Below are 15,706 nucleotides of genomic sequence, written 5' to 3' on the forward strand. Positions count from 1 at the left end.
AAACTTCAGAAATTCATAACTTTCGCATACGAACTCCGTTTTCGACGTTCTTTATATCGCCGCGAAGGTGAGATTATGCTCTACAACTCTCGTTTAGACTCCATTGGCTAATTTTGACTTTATTTTTAATATATTATAAGTATATTACTTATATATTATCTTTAGTAGGCCGGGACAGGAAAACTCCGTTCGAAATTCATAACTCCTTCATCTGAACTCCGATTCCGTCTGTCTTTCCGTCGTTGCACTACTATCAATGAGATCTTCAATTCTCATTTAGATCACTAAGGATAGATATCTATCTACCTTAAATTCACTATTTACGTCGCGCTGGGTCGCGCTGGGTCGTGCCGGTTCTGTCGCGAAACTTCGACAGGTCATAACTTCTTCATTATAACTCGGATTTCGGCATTCCTTATATCTCCGGAATCCTTGTTTCGACCACTACAACTTTATGAAAAGATATCGGGCTTATCTCACACTTTAATTTTGACGCTTATTTTTATTCTTAATTAATCAAACCACATAATTAAGCAATTAAGCACAAAACACATAATATTCAAATAATACACTTTTATTATTTCAAAACGGGTTACAAAGGTTAACCTAGACTATTACATTGCTAAAAATGGCAAGCCCGGAAACACAGGCGTTACAATTCTCTGCACCTTAGAATGATTCCATCCCCGGAATCACACATCAACAAACAAATGCAGATAGCGACTCAACATGTCACTCTCCGTCTCCCAGGTGAGATTCGGCCCATTCGTGTGTTTCCATTGGACAAGCACTAACCCAACCATTTTGCGTCGCAACTTCTTAGTCTTTCGGTCAACAATTGCCTCTGGTTCTTCAATCAACCTTTTGTTCTCATCAATTCTCAATTTAGAAATTGGAATTATATCGGGAACTTCTCCCGTGAACTTCCTCAAATAACACACATGAAAGGTGTTGTGAATTCCATTCAGTTCTTCGTGTAATTCGAGCTTGTAAGCTTGGTTCCCAATCCTCTGAAGGACTTTAAACGGTCCAATAAACCTTGGACTCAACTTTCCCCTTTTACCAAATCTTATAAGTCCCTTCCACGGCGAGACTTTAAGCAAAACCGAATCTCCAACCTCAAAAGTCATCGGTCTTCGCTTCTTGTCAGCATAGCTCTTTTGACGATCTTGAGCTGCTAACATTCTTTCCCTAATTATTTTCAACTTTTCAGCAGTTTGATGAACCATCTCCGGTCCCATAAACTGCTTTTCCCCAGCCTCAAGCCAACAAGACGGCGTACGACACTTCTGTCCATACAAAGCTTGATAAGGTGCCATCTTAATGCTCGAGTGAAAACTATTATTATAGGAAAATTCTACCAACGGTAAATGTTCATCCCAATTACCTAGGAATTCTAAGGTACATGCTCTAAGCATATCTTCAAGTGTTTGTATTGTTCTTTCACTCTGACCATCAGTCTGCGGATGGTAAGCTGTGCTTAAACATAACTTGGTACCCATTTCCTCTTGTAGACTTTTCCAAAACCTTGAGGTGAAACGGCTATCACGATCCGATACAATCGTTAACGGAACACCGTGAAGCCTCACAATTTCCTTCACGTAAGAATTCGCGAGCTTTTCCATAGACCATTTCTCCCTGGCCGCTATGAAATGCGCACTCTTAGTGAATCGATCAACGACCACCCAAATCATGTCGTGACCATTCTTTGTTCTGGGCAGTTTAGTGACAAAATCCATAGCAATGTCTTCCCACTTACCTATAGGCACAGGCAATGGTTCTAAACTCCCGTAAGGTTTCTGATGTTGTGTCTTGACTCTCGCACAAGTCACACACTCGGCCACATACTTTGCAACATCAAGCTTCATCGTCGGCCACCAGTAGTAGGGTTTCAGGTCCCTATACATTTTAGTGCTACCCGGATGAATTGAGTACATGGTTTTGTGAGCTTCTTCCATCAGAAGATCCCTAATTCCTCCTGACTTAGGTACCCAAATACGATCTTGGAATACCTTCAGTCCATGACCGTTAGTACCAAACACCAACGTTTTACCCAAACGTTCCTCCTTTCGGTCATTTTTCTCAGAAGCTTCCTCTTGAGCTTTCTTTATACTTTCCACAATGGTCGAGACAACTTCAATTCTCAACGCTCTTGGCCTCTTCCTTTCAAGATTGACCTTCCGACTGAGAGCATCAGCAACAACATTAGCTTTATCGGGGTGGTAAAGTATCTCGCAGTCGTAGTCTTTAAGTAATTCTAGCCAGCGTCGTTGCCTCATATTCAATTCTTTCTGATTAAAGAGGTATTGGAGACTCTTATGATCAGTGAAAAGTTTGCACTTCGTGCCATAGAGGTAATGCCTCCATATTTTCAGAGCGAAAACTACCGCTGCCAACTCCAAATCATGAGTCGGGTAATTCTTTTCATGCTCTTTCAGCTGTCGAGACGCATATGCTATCACCTTTTCTCTTTGGGTCAAAACACAACCCAATCCAACACCAGACGCATCGCTATAAACAGCGAAGTCTTCAACTCCATCGGGTAGAGAAAGTATCGGTGCCTCGCATAGCTTCTTCTTTAGCTTCTCGAATGCTTCTTTATGCTTATCACTCCAAGCATAAGTAGCTCCTTTGTGGGTCAAAGCTGTCAATGGAGTAGCAATCGAAGAAAAACCTTGGATAAACCTTCAGTAATATCCGGCTAATCCGAAAAAGCTTCGAATCTCCGTGGGACTTTTCGGTTGTTCCCACTTCGTCACAGGTTCGATCTTCGCTGGATCAACCATTATCCCTTCTTGGTTGACCACGTGACCCAAGAATTGGACCTCACGAATCCAAAAATCACATTTGGAGAACTTCGCATAAAGCTTCTCCTTCTTCAAAACTTCTAACACTTCTTGCAAGTGCCTGCCATGCTCCTCCTGGCTTTTCGAGTAAATCAGAATGTCGTCTATGAACACTATCACAGATTTATCAAGGAACGGGTTACAAACCCTATTCATCAAATCCATGAACGCTGCTGGAGCATTGGTTAGTCCAAACGACATAACCAAGAACTCGTAGTGTCCATATCTAGTTCTGAATGCAGTCTTCTCGATATCTTGCTCTCTTACTTTCAGCTGATGATATCCTGACCTAAGATCGATCTTCGAGAAATAGCTCGAACCTTGCAATTGATCAAACAGGTCATCAATCCTCGGCAACGGATATCTATTCTTTATTGTTGCCTTGTTCAGCTCTCTGTAATCGATGCACATTCTCATACTTCCATCTTTCTTCTTCACAAATAACACCGGAGCTCCCCAGGGCGATGAACTAGGTCTAATGAAACCTTTGTCCAATAACTCCTGAAGTTGCATCATCAGCTCCTTCATCTCCGTCGGTGCTAATCGATAAGGTGCTTTTGCTATTGGCGTGGTTCCTGGTAACAAGTCTATTTTGAACTCCACTTGTCTATCAGGTGGTAATCCAGGAAGATCCTCGGGGAACACTTCCGGAAAATCACACACCACTGGAATGCTCTGCATCACCTTCTTTTCCTTCTTAGCATCAATCACAAATGCTAAATATGATGTACATCCCTTGGTCAAACACTTTCTGGCTTTCATTAGAGAAATGATCCCAAAATTCACTCGCCGTTTGTCCCCATACACCATAAACGAATCTTTACCAGGCGGGTTTACTTTAACTATCTTTTTCTTGCATAAAATTTCGGCATCATTGGCGCTAAGCCAATCCATTCCCAAGACGATGTCGAAACCATTAAGTTCGATAGGCAATAACGCCTCGTGAAACTTATTCCCATTAAGGTCGATCAAGATGTTTTTCATACGATGGCTAACAGGTACAAACTTGCCACTAGCTACTTCGACTAATAAAGCATTATCTAGTCTATCAATAGGCAAAGCTAGCTTTCTACCAAACTCATGCGAAATAAAGGAGTAGTTGGCTCCAGAATCAAACAATATATGAGCAGGTAATTCGTTTACGAGAAAGGTACCTGAAGCAACATCAGCTTCATCCTTCACAGCCTCAAGTGTCATCTGGAAGGCTCTCGCCTTCGGCTTTGGTGGAATGTTGGGCTTTGCTGCCTCCTTCTTCTTCGGACAGTCTTTCAAAATATGTCCCTCTTCATTACACCCAAAACACATCCTTTTGTTGTTCGGACATTCATTGGCAAAATGTCCAACCTTTCCACACTTGTAGCAGGTCACATCCTCGCTACATTTCCCAAAGTGCTTTTTCTTAGACTTGTCACACCATTTCGCCTCGCCTCCTTTTCCTCTAAACTTTTTCGAATCAGATTTCGAAAATTTTCCTTTCTTACCGGAACCAGATGTTCCCTCAAACTTTCTTTTCTCACCAACATCAACCTTTTCGGTGGCTCTCCCCTTGATCATGTTCTCCACAGACTTGCCAACCCAGATTGCTGCCTCTAGGGTAAGTGCCTGACGTACTGGCACCTCGTACTCCCATGGGAGTCCCTTCGCATACCGATCCACCTTTGTCAGCTCATCTGGAACGATACGCAAGGCAAACTCCATCTTATCGGTGAAGTTATTGGTGTATTCATCAACTGACATGCTGCCTTTCGTCAATGTCAGAAACTTGTTCTCCAACTCCAACAGATTTTGAGCCGAGCAGAACTTGCGCTTGAACTGCACCAAGAACTCTGCCCATGACAATTGTAGTGGCTCATTAGGGCTTAAGGTCTTCCCTAGAGTGTTCCACCAACGAACGGCTCCACCTCGGAATTGACGCACGGCATAGATAGTCTGCAATTTACCTCTGCAGCCACAAGTCATGAAGGCTAGCTCCATTTCGGAGATCCAATCCATAACCCCAATCGGATCCTCCTTTCCATTGAAGGTCGATGGTTTGCAAGTTAGAAAGTCCTTGTACTTGCATCCCATTCCATCATTCCTTCCTTCATGGTTATCTTGCCTAACTATCGGTGGGTTGGCTGAACCAACAGACCCACTGAAGTTTCCACCTTCCGAGTGCCCTTCATTTAATTCAGGCTCTTCCACACGAATCGACAGTTCTTCACGATTTTGTTGAAGCAACCGTCTAGTTTCATCCATCTGACGATCCAACATCATCTGAATCATCAATTGCACACCAGCCATGGTTATTGGCTCAGGTGCTGCTGCTACGACAGGTATTGGCTCAATCACTGGTGGTTGATTCCTGTTTTCGTCAGCATTTCCAACTCCACTTCTTGTTCTCACCATTTTGATCTACACACCGAATAAGGTGAAATTAGATCCTCAATCATGATAGATATTCAAATCATCCTTATCACTCCGAAACGTTTACATGCTAGTTCTAATATCGTAGACGTACGCTTAGAATCCTACACACATAAGGTTTCTAGATCCGGTCAGCAACAGACCATAGATCCAAACAAATAATATCATATATGGCAACATATAACATTTAGCACATAAAAGCATTTTAGGCAACTTTCCTAAAATAAACTGGTGCTCGTGTCTAAATCACAACAGACACACATCTCAAAATTTCACTTAGCATTCTAAGTTTAAGTCTAGAAATCCTACAAATTCCTAGTTCGCTTAAACTAATGCTCTGATACCAACCGTGACATCCCCAAAATCTCGGCCAGAAAAGACCGATTTTCATTTATGCTTTTAAATATTTTCAGAGTAAATCCTTTTGATTTGAAAGAGTTGCGGAATTTGTTCCCAAAAACAAAACATGATAAAACAATGTTTACCGAAGCATTTCATAAAAGAAATGTATTTTCATTATAATCAAAACTCGGGGTGTCATGTTCCGATACAGACCAATAAGCATAAACGAATACATTACAAGTCATATAACAAATATAAACATATGCAGACTTGTAAACAAAACAACTTGATGGTTCATCCATCTCATGCCCTTCCGCCACTTCCTGTAATACAATTTAAAACTGAGTGGGTCAGGCTTGGGAGCCTGGTGAGCATATAGGGTTTTCAACCCACAATAAATATCATATTTAATTTTCACCAACCAACAATAACCCAATTACCCATTCCCGTTATCCTCACTTTAATGTCCCTAAAACAACTAACATAAGGGACCTAGTCTAAGAATATTTCATCGGGGCGACAACACATGCTTCGGGGGTACCTCAGCAATATAAGTCAAATAAGGCAACCATGAGGGGGATGGAGTACAGCGAATGAACACCCAAGTTCATTAACACCTACAGGTGGCGAACCTGCTAATGTTTCCACAAGACTATCTAGAAAAGTATGTGGTCGTCATCTAAACTCCGCTAGATGACTAAATCAAACAACAACGAGGCCTTTCATCTGTTTATTACACACCAACTATCTACCCATGTTCTACCCAACATATTAGTAGATAAAAATATACATTTGTATACATAGTTTAAAAACCTATATAGCATGCTTTAATCGACACATATATCACATAACAGATGAGGCACACACACACATAACACATATCTCATAGAGAAATAATCAGATCTATAAGATAGAAGAGAGTGAATACACATTCACACATAACACAACCAAATATATACACATAGCACATATTTTATATAAAATACTTCATATTATTGTCTTTGGAAGAAAATAACTACACACTCACTTGATCAGAAGATGATCGGACAACACTACAACTTGCAAAAGTAGTAATCCTCAGCAGATCTGGAAGTTCTCTTCAAAAATCGAACTTCTCGCAGGCAGAGCTTCGGCTCGGGAACCGCACTTCTCGGGATCTTCGGGATCTCGGGACTTGCTTCAGGACTTGGGAATATTACCGGGGCTTCGGGGTACTTCTGGCATGCAAATCGATGCAAAACGGGAGAGAGAAGAGAGAAAATAGCAACCCTAAACGGCTGGCCCTTCAAATCTATTTATAGGGCAAATTTGGCCCTTGCCACGTCGTGGCAACCTTGTTCCACGTCGTGGGCTTGGTCGTCACTGCGTGCGTCATCCCAAGTTGCATCTGGGGGCCTTCCAGAGGTGACAGGACACTTGCCACTCGTGGCAACCTTGTTCCACGTCGTGGGCTCTGACAGTTTTGGGGTTTCGCGCCCCAAACTTCAGAAATTCATAACTTTCGCATATGAACTCCGTTTTCGACGTTCTTTATATCGCCGCGAAGGTGAGATTATGCTCTACAACTCTTGTTTAGACTCCATTGGCTAATTTTGAATTTATTTTTAATATATTATTAGTATATTACTTATATATTATCTTTAGTAGGCCGGGACAGGAAAACTCCGTTCGAAATTCATAACTCCTTCATCTGAACTCCGATTCCGTCTGTCTTTCCGTCGTTGCACTACTATCAATGAGATCTTCAATTCTCATTTAGATCACTAAGGATAGATATATATCTACCTTAAATTCACTATTTACGTCGCGCTGGGTCGTGCCGGTTCTGTCGCGAAACTTCGACAGGTCATAACTTCTTCGTTATAACTCGGATTTCGGCATTCCTTATATCTCCGGAATCCTTGTTTCGACCAATACAACTTTATGAAAATATATCGGGCTTATCTCACACTTTAATTTTGACGCTTATTTTTATTCTTAACTAATCAAACCACATAATTAAGCAATTAAGCACAAAACACATAATATTCAAATAATACACTTTTATTATTTCAAAACGGGTTACAAAGGTTAACCTAGACTATTACATTGCTAAAAATGGCAAGCCCGGAAACACAGGCATTACAAACTGCTACCATACTAGCATCAAGGCTGCGCCGTTTGAAGCCCTCTACGGCCGCAAGTGCATATCCTCTTTGTGCTGGGCTGAAGTAGGTGACACGCAGCTAGTCAAGGGTCAAGTCCCTGACAGAATTCTCGCGGGTCTTGAAATCATCTGAGAGACAACAGGAAATATCATACAAATCAGAGAGCGACTGAAAGCATCTCGCGATAGACAAAAGAGCTACGTCGATAAGAGACGAAAACCCTTGGAATTCCAGGTCGGTGACCGTGTTCTTCTAAAGGTCTCGCCCTGGAAAGGCATGATACATTTCGGAAAACGTGGAAAGCTAAACCCAATGTACGTTGGACCATTCAAGATCCTATCTAGGATCGGTCCTGTAGCATATAAACTCCAGTTACCTCGAGAGCTCAACAACATCCAAGCTGTCTTCCACGTGTCGAACCTAAAGAAGTGCCTGTCCGATGAGACACTTGTGATTCCTCTCGACGAGATCGAATTAGATGAGGGGCTACACTTCGTGGAAGAACCTGTCGAAATCATGGATTGGGAAGTCAAGAGTACAAAACAGAGTCGCATCCTATGACAACCCAAAAATTTCCATTATGTACAACCATCCACTTCAATGGAAGTCAAAACTGATTCTGCTAACTTTCAAGCTTTTTGGAATAAGTTTGAGTGTTTTAAAGATAGTACATTAAGAGATATCAGGAGAGAGGATACCCTAGGGTTTATTGTGTAGCAATAAATACCCAAAACTTCAAGATTTTGGAGTTTACGGTCCAAAATGGTATTGGGACCGTAAACCCTAAAGACTATATAAGTGAGACTTAGATATTTTATTTACTTTTTCACATTTCCAAGTCTAGATCCATTTCTCTCTCAAGTATCATCCCATTTTTCTTCAAGATCTTCAACTTGTAAGTGTTTATAGCCCTAATATGTTTAGATCAAATGTTAAACATCAAGAAATCATCCAAATACCCCAAGGAAAGGGTGTTCACGCCGCAAGATCCTCTTGGACTTTGAACACTAAAAATGAGGCCAAAGTGTGCCCTATGTCCCTATAGACCTTGGAACCAAACATAGAAACTACCCTTGACATGTTTAGACCTTAGGAGCATCAAGAAAACACCCAAAGATCACAAAGAACAAGGTGTTTACAGACCAAGAATCTTCTTGGACCATAAACCCTAAAAAGGGTGCAAAAGTGTCTCTATTCTCTTGCCAAACCTTGGAAACAAACCTAGAACCTTCCTTTGATGTGTTTAGCACATGAAAACCACAAAAATGTCCCATGTATATGTGTTTACGGTTTGGGGAGCTTCCAAAACCGTAAACACCCCAAAGAGGGTTATGATGCCCCATATTCCTTCCTTAAGCCTAGAAACTAGGCTACCACCTTACCTTGATGTGTTTAGTACTCAAAACAATCAAAATACCATGGTCCCTAGGATTTTATGGCAGCAAACACATGGAGAAATGGTCCATGGGCCGTAAACTCCATTAAGGAGTAAATTGATGCCCTAAAGCACTTCCTAAGGCTTAAACATGAAGTAGGAATGCTTTGAATGACTTCTAGGACTTCAAATCACAAAATGGTCAAAGTACCATGAGTTTACGGCTGTAAACTCATGGGTTTACAACCGTAAACTCAAGTGGAGTTGGTTACAAAACCGTAAACACCAATTAGTGCCATTTCACTTCCCTTTGTTGAATCACATGTGATTCCAACACATAACCAAGGTGTTTCCTAGTCCCGAAGGTGTTATCTTTCATATAGTTGTTTATAAACACTATATTCATGTCAATATGTGTCCTTATATGTCATTTAGGACTTATTGTGTTTTGGGACTTCATTCGTGGAACTTCTCATCCTTACGCGCATACCCGTTTGAATCACCCACATCAGGTGAGTTCATACCCCGTAATGAATCTTTAAACCATTTTAACTGTTTTAAGGGGGGAATACAAGTTGAACACAATGATAATTGTGTAAATGTTTGTTATAAACGTCTTTCAAAATGTTACTTATGTTATTTATAAGTTGTAAAAACATTTCAAAACTCTTTTAAAGGTTATGTTACTTTATAGTTATACAAAACTCCGTTTTTAAAGTACAAGCATAACTTAGTAGAGAAACGAGTCTTTTCAGTAACAGTCCAAGTAGAGCATTAGTAAAATATTATAGGTATAGTTTAGGAGAATGCTATTCATTACTTCTAGTACAATGAAGCACAAAAAGAGTCTGTCCAGTTCATGAGTCTATACTAACGCAATACGTATACATAGATACACTTACATGAATACGCTTACATAGATACGATACCAATATACGATAACAGAACAGAACATAGTAAGGTGCTATTGCATGGAACGTTTTCAGGATCTAACTATACCAATGAATCACAACGCATTGTGATAGTTATATTGGGTATACATGATCATAGTAATGTGGATGTTCGCAGCTTGCACTCATGCAGGGGTCGCGTGTAGTTCCTAGAATCTCTTGACAAGGGAGCGTTTTGATGGGTTTTGAGCATTCTAACACTTCCTAAGTGTACATGCAACCCTAATAACCTTGGATCTATGTTTGTCTAATTATCATGCAAAGTTGAATTCCAAGGTTATATTCCTATCTAGCATACATGGGGAACGATTTTTAACTTGAATGAAAGATAGAATAACTTACCTTGTTGTTGCTTATGTTCCTTGAAACCTTGTGAGCCTAGCACCCCAAGTGTGATGTGTAGCGCCCGGGTTTCAGGGCTAAGCATTTTTGTCAATGTAATAGTCTAGGTCAACTATTGTAACTCATTTTTTGAAGTAATAAAGATGAAATATTTCAGTATTATGTGAATTATGTGTATTTATGTGCTTATAACTTAATTATAAATGTATAATTAATAAAGAATAAAAATGAGCGTCAAAATTAAAGTGTGAAATAAGCACGATATCTCTATGTAAAGTTGTAGAATATGTCTCAAGGTTTCCGTGCATATAAGGAACGCCGAAATCTGAGTTATAACGAAGAAGTTATGACCCGTCGAAGTTTCGCGACAGAACCGACACGATACCGGAGAGCGTAAATAGTGAATTTACGATAGAGCGAGATTTAGCCTTAGTGACCTAAACGAAAGTCGTAGAATATGTTAAACTAAGAACGTCGATAAAAAGAACGCCCAAATCTGACTTCGTATGAAGAAGTTATGATTTTTCGAAGTTTCGGAATAGCAGTGTACAGCCCGAAATTCGAATATTAGATCGAGCGGTTTTTAGCCGACACGACCTAAATGAGAATCGAAGATCTCGTTGAGAGTAGCATAACGAGAAAAAGATGGGCGAAAACGGATGTCGGATGAAGAAGTTATGAGGATTTAACGGACCAATCGTGTCCCGGCCCGTTAATAATATAAAATTTAAAATCGAGCCAAAATTAGCCGACGAAGTCTAAACGAAAGTTGTAGAGTACGTTCCCACCTTCACGTGGATATAAAGAACGTCGAAAACGGAGGTTGTACGCGAAAGTTACGAATTTTTAAAGTTGAAGTATGAACATGCAAAGTCTGTTGCGAGATCGATGACGTGGCTGCATCTGGGCCGCACATCGCTGATGAAGGAACGCGCTTCGGATCTTGACACGTCGCCCTTCGCTTACGCCCTGCGTCCGAAGTCTGTACGCACCGCGTACCCTCGCCCTGATCTACTCCGAGTGTAAGACAACTGGACCCTCGCTGGCGCTCTTATCCGATGACTACGCCCCGCGTAGGTCCGAGGTACGCCCAGCGTACCGAGGCCTCGCAAGGCTATAAAAGGAGGCCAAGATTTCTTCATTTTTCACACCAAAATCACTTCTCTCTCTACAAGCTTTCTCTCTCTAAGTGCTATAAATTCCCCTAAGCCCTAGTTAAGCCCCTTAGCACCCTAGGGAAGCCCCGAGGCTCCCGGAGTCCCGAGAAAAAGGAGTATTTCGGTTTCGAAATGCTGCTCCAATTAAGTCCCGGTTTTCGATAAAATTCGATGTAAGTATGCTACGCTTACGCAATTTTTAATATAGCTTTCAAATAATTATAGGAATGTTATTAGGTCCTTAAAATAATTATTTGGGCTATTATTATGAGTTATATCGAGTATTATTAACGCTTAATAATACTCGGACTAATTAATTTGTTGCGGTTATCGTTAAACTAAACCCTAGTGGTATCGATACTAGGTTTTATCGAAGGAATATCGTTTTGAGAGTATCGAAGCGTTGTCCAAGTGCTGAGTCACCACCTAATCAGGTGAGTGCATAGTTACTTTCTACTTACACATAAATATGAAGTATTTTATATAAATTACGTGCTATGTGTGCATATTATCTGAATACTTGCTATCTATGCCGGATGAACATTGTTATACATGTTTTCAATGATTTAAACTGTATATGTATTTTATATCTACGAAAATGTTGGGGTAAAACATGGGTAGATGTAATAGGTGATGTGTGATAAAATGATGAGACGCCTCGATGTTGATGTTGTTGATTATGTCATCTAGCGGATTATGGATGATGACCACGGACACTTCTAGACAGTCCAGTGGAACACTAGCAGGCTCGTAACCTGTAGGTGTTTGTGAACGATGTGTTCATCGGTGTACTCCATCCCCCACATGGTTTCCTTTAGGACATTTATTGCTGAGGAATTCCCTTAGCAGTAGTGTCCGTCCCGATGATGATCCTTAGGCTAGGTCCCTTATGATAGGTGATTAGGGACGTAAAGTGAGGATAACGGGAACGGGTAATTGGGTTATTGTTGATCGATGAAATTAATAAACTTATTTATTGTGGGTTGAAAACCCTATGTGCTCACCAGGCTCCCAAGCCTGACCCACTCAGTTTTATGTATTACAGGTAGTGGCGCATGAGCATAGGTGTGATGTTTTGGGCGAGGGATTACGGATATAAGCCTGTAGATATGAAATAATGTAGTAAGGCTTATATTGTACTGTTTATGCTTTTGATCTGTACGAACATGACATCCCAAGTCTTTTTAATGAAATACATTTCTATGGAAATGCTTTTGATAAATCTTTATCATATTTTTGTTTTGGGACAAATTCCGCAACACTTTCATTTAAAATGTAACTCTTATTTTTAAACAAAGCATAAACAAACCGGTCTTTTCTGGCCGTGATTTTGGGGATGTCACATGATGCCTCAAATGCTTCACACAACACCAAATGCTCTTCGAAAGACTTTTGAGAGAATACACACTTCTTGAAATCGTCCTAGCCCTCTTGTTTCATATGTGTAGCCGATTTTGGTGGAGAATGGGATTCTTATATAGTGTTGACACATCTAGGGTTACACCATGTAAACCCTAATGTGTCATGAGTCTTCATTTCCATGACCCATGGGTTTGTAACTCCCATGGAGCATCCTATGGGTGGAACCCAACTTGATAATCCATGGAGCCTCTTAGCCCACTATACAAGATATGAATGATTTACATAATCAAACCATATATTTAATTAGTTATCTTTAGATCACTTAATTAATTCTAAATTAATTCTTGATCAAACTAATTAAATAATCTTATTAATATATTAGAACTTATAATATATTAATAATCTCCAAGTGTTATTTCTCTCATTTAGTCTATCCAATTGCATGGTGCCATGCAACCCAAATGGACCATGCCGGGTCGGGTCAAGTACTGACCAAAAATAGTTATGGACTTAGACACCTTATCCAACAATTTCCCACTTGGATAAGTCTAATAACTATAACTCCAGTACTTCAGGAACCGACCGACAATCGTAGCTCTTTCAAGGTCTCTCGGAACTGAGAAGATGTTGATACGCCATTTAAGATAAGTGATCATATAATCCTCTGTTCTAGATATCAGCCGGACAAATACATGGAACAATGTCTTACTTATTGTCCAGCAGTTTGTTTCCCGATTTCCGATTTGTTTGAAAAAGAACTTAATTGAACACATCAACTTAGTTCTGACCGTGCCCGGTACATAGGTCAAAACAAAATCATCGAGGGGCCTAGATATCAGCTTCTAATCCAAGAAGGAACAGATAAACTTCGACTCATATGTTTGTTCTACCACTCATTGAATTATACACAAAAGCACGTTTTATAACATCGAGTTACCAATGCGTTTTCATACAATCAATGCATAACCAACTTGTAAGTAACAAATCATATCTCTAGGTTTGAAGACTTATATGATATTACCGTCTCATGATCACTCGAGATAAATTCCATGAAGTGATTCCAGTGAGCGTGGGTTGAGTCCAATGCTCAGAACTTATGAGCACTCATGATTGTTGTAGCCTTGTACAACACCGTAGAACTCTGCAACCAATCATGATAGTCTTGATTCATACCTACTTCCGACATATGACCGACTGTGGAGGTTTGAATAATATGTTATACCAAACAAAATTGTTCTGGAAGTCAAAACATGCAAAAGAAATTTAGTAAACGATCGACAAGAGATAGCAACACTTTACTCATAAATAAAACACCTTTTATTCATCATCTAATGTCAATTACACTTTACAAATTTCGAGGTTATCTAACTACTAAATCTAATATCATCCTTCAGCCCTATGCTCCGAGCATGCTGGAGATGCTTAACCCGAGTCAGTCCCTTCGTGAGGGGATCTGCTGGGTTCTCATCCGATGATACCCTCTTTGCCACGAGGAGTCCTTCTTCTATTCGATGTTTGATAAAATGGTATTTTCTGTCGATGTGTCTGGATCTCCCGTGATCCCTTGGTTCCTTGGCTAAGGCAACAACACTTTCACTATCACAAAAAATTTCCATTGGCTCTTTAATAGCTGGTACAACTCCAAGGTCTCCAATGAAGTTCTTCAGCCATATCGCCTCCTTTGCCGCCTCGCTAGCTGCAATATACTCTGATTCACAAGTTGAATCAGCCACTGTCTCTTGCTTGGAACTCTTCCAAGAAATTGCTCCTCCGTTTAGGGTAAAGACCCAGCCCGACTGAGAGCGGAAATTATCCCTATCAGTTTGGAAGCTAGCATCACTATGTTGGAATAATGTCTAAGGCTACAACTATATTAGGCAAGTATTTGACCCAGTTGTGCATGGTCCTTTTGGGTTGCCTTCACCATAGCAACTTGATAGGATGATTTATTAAGAGAGAGTAAATATTATTAGTATATTATGAGAATAATATAAAGAATAATATATTGTTATTTGATTAATATAAGTCATAGAATTAATTGGAATTAATTTGGTGACTTAAAGAGATTAATTAAATAAGATGGTATAAACTGTCAATTGTTTGATAGTTAAACTTTAGACTGTAAATCCATATAGATATGGATTGGACGGATTCTAGAAGCTAAAGGATAGCTCAAATCGTCCAGGAATTATCTAAGGAATGGATTTGGATAGCTTTAGGAGAAGATTATCCAATTAGGGTTTAGGTTGTAACCCTTAAGGAGTCTACAAGTATAAATAGACCCTATGGCATAAGGAAATCGGTACTTCATCTAAAGTATAGAAACCCTGGCCGATTTCCTCCCCTCTCCTTTCTCCCAAATCATCCTCCTTGCTATTTGGTGTTTGTAAGCCATTAGAGGAGTCACAATTGTGACTCTAGAAGCTCCAAGACAACAAGATCAAACAAGGAATTCAAAGGTATGATTCTAGATCTGTTTCAATATTGTTATTACACCTAAATAGTCATTAGAAGTCTTGGATTCAAAGCATGTTTAATTAGAAAGCCTAGATCCAAGCATTAGGGTTTTGCATGCGCACATAGGAAAGTTCTTATGGCAAAAACCCATCAGTGGTATCAGAGACTAGCTTCGTTTTCATTAAATTGTTGCTTAATTGTCAGAAACTAAACTGAAAATTCGATTTTTGTGTTTCTGAGTCATGGACTCGGCGAGTTCCATAGTGGACTCGGCGAGTTGGCTTGACTCGACGAGTCCCTTGGTGCACTCGGCGAGTCCAAG

The sequence above is a fragment of the Lactuca serriola genome, chromosome 7 (genome assembly GCF_051521515.1).
Source record: "Lactuca serriola cultivar US96UC23 chromosome 7, Lser_US96UC23_V15, whole genome shotgun sequence".
NCBI classification, from domain to species: Eukaryota; Viridiplantae; Streptophyta; class Magnoliopsida; order Asterales; family Asteraceae; genus Lactuca; species Lactuca serriola.